This window comes from Eulemur rufifrons, chromosome 1 (genome assembly GCF_041146395.1).
Source record: "Eulemur rufifrons isolate Redbay chromosome 1, OSU_ERuf_1, whole genome shotgun sequence".
NCBI lineage: Eukaryota > Metazoa > Chordata > Mammalia > Primates > Lemuridae > Eulemur > Eulemur rufifrons.
In genome coordinates this window covers 100,634,831-100,637,312 of record NC_090983.1, presented here as the reverse complement: position 1 = coordinate 100,637,312, position 2,482 = coordinate 100,634,831, and the positions used below count along the sequence as shown (strand labels likewise).

At 39.3% G+C, this 2,482-nt stretch overlaps 1 non-coding gene across 1 annotated transcript; it reads left to right on the top strand.

Annotated features, from left to right (window-relative positions):
* The first annotated feature begins 1,964 nt into the window (after window positions 1-1,964).
* LOC138387713 (U6 spliceosomal RNA) lies at window positions 1,965-2,071 on the top strand. Its single transcript, XR_011233955.1, has one exon. It is a non-coding gene; the product is annotated as a U6 spliceosomal RNA (small nuclear RNA).
* The last annotated feature ends 411 nt before the right edge of the window (window positions 2,072-2,482 follow it).

The window sequence follows — 2,482 nt, the reverse complement described above, 5'->3', positions numbered from 1 at the left end:
TTAACAGGTGATCCATCAACAACAGTTTCCACTCGGCTCCCCAGTATGCTAGAGAGAGGGCCAGGCACCGCGGGACGCTTCGTGGGGGTTAAAGCCGGTCAGGAAGGGGCAGGGGTAAGGGACAGCTGTGCTGGGCGCCACCAGCTCTGGCTACTCAGAGTCAACGCTAATCCGCCGCCCCGCCGCGCACGTGGTTGGAGGTGGGCGGCTGTGAGGGGCCCCCGCGTGTGCCGCCCGTCCGGTCCCCTGGCCTGGAAGCCACCGCAGGCAGGGCGGGGCGGGGAGAGCCTAGAGGGGTTCCCCGGAGCCCCCCGTTGAGAAGTGGAGTTGGACGATGCTGTCCAATGTCAAAACGGCACAGTGACGCATTTTTTTGTCAGTTTATTTATTGTGGTGTAATTTATATACAATAAAATTTGCCTTTTTGAATGCACAGTTCTGTTTGTTTTGATAAATGTATGTAATAGTGCAACCACCACATAACCATGATATGGGATGTTTCCATCACTCAAAAGTTCCCCCGTGTTCCAACCCCTGGCAACCACTGACTCAATTTCTGTCCCTATAGTTTGGCTGTAGAATAGCATACGCGTGAAATCCTATAGTATAGAGCTTTTTAAGGCTGGCTTCTTTCACTCAGCCTAAAGCTTTTGAGATTCACCCACGTTGATTTGTTTATCAGTAGTTTATCTCTTTTTATTGCTGAGTAGGTTCCATTATATGGACGTACCCCAATTTATCCATTCACCAGTTCTTGGCTCTTATTAAATAAAGCTGCTAGAACATTTGTATACAGGTCTTTGGGTGGCATATGTTTTCATTTTTCCTGAGTAATATCTAGGAATGGGATTGCTGAGTCATGCGGGGAAAACAGTTTACTTTTGTAACAAGTACAAAAGAAAGGTCAAACTGTTTTCCAAAGTCGCTGTACCATTTTGTATTCCCATCAGCAATGTATGAGTGTGCCAGTTGCTCTGCATCCTCACCCATATTTGGTGTTGTCAGTTGTTTATTTTTATTTTTAATTTTTAGTCATTCTAATAGGTGTGTAGTTGTATCTCATTGTAGCTTTAATTTCTCTCATCACTAATGATGTCAAGAGTCTTATGAGCTAATTTGCTATTCATGTATCTTCTCTGACGAAGTGTCTGTTTTGCAAAAAATTTCTCCCCATCTTTTACACTTACCAGTCTTTTGATGAATGAACAAATGTTTTTAATTTTGATGAAGTCCAATTATCAACATTTTCTTTTATGGTTTTTGTGTCCAACCAAAGAACTCTTTGCCTCATCCAAGGTCACAAAAGTTTTCTCTTATTTTCTTCTAGAAGCTTCATGGTTTTGGTTCTTACATTTATATATCTGACTCATTTTGAGTTTATTAATTTTTGTACATGGTGTGCGTAAGGGTCAAGATTCATTTTTTAAAAATATATGCACATCTAATTTTTTCAGCACCATTTTTTTTACACACACATTTTCCCTATTGAATTGCCTTGGTACTTTGTTGAAAATCAATTGACTATATGTGCATGCCTCTATTTCTGTACTCCATTTTGTTCTGTTGATCTGTGTGTTCATTCTTATGCCAACACCATGTTGTCTTAATTGCTTTATTGCAATTAAGTAAATCATGAAATCAAGTAGTGTAAGTGCTCCAACTTTGTTCTTTTTTGGCTATTCTACAGGTCCCTTCAATTTCTATATACATTTTAGAATTAGCTTATCAATTTCTACATAAAATGCTTGCTGAAATCTTGATTGGGATTGAGTTAAATCTATAAAACAATTTGGGGAGAAAGACATCTTAATATTGAGTCTTCCAATCCATTAGCATGGTATTTCTGTTTATTTAGGCTTTTGTCAATTTCTCTCACTATGTTGGATAGTCTTCTGTGTGCAGGTCTGGAACATGTTTTGTTCAATTTATTCCTACCTATTACATGTTTTTAAAATGTTATTCTGGTGCTCGCTTCGGCAGCACATATACTAAAATTGGAACGATACAGAGAAGATTAGCATGGCCCCTGCGCAAGGATGACACGCAAATTCGTGAAGCGTTCCATATTAAAAAAAAAAAAATGTTATTCTGAATGGCATTTTAAAGACTTGAATTTAGGCCAGATGTGATGGCTCATGCCTGTAATCCTAGCTCTTTGGGATGCCGAGGCAGGAGGATTGCTTGAGCCTAGGTGTTTGAGGTTATAGTGAGCTATGATGATGCCACTGCAGTCTAGCTCAGGCAATAGAGAAAGACCCTGTCTCAAAAAAATTTTTTTTTGAATCTACAATGGTTTGTTGCTAGCATATAAAAATACAATTCACTTTTTAAAAATTGAAACATTATTTCTTGATTTTACAAATATGCTAGAGTGACCAACCACCTCAGTTTGACTGAGACTTTCCTGTATTTAGCATTGAAAGTCCTAAAAAGAAAGTAAACTCTTCCTCAGGATGAATAAAGTCCTAGTTTTCAGTGATGG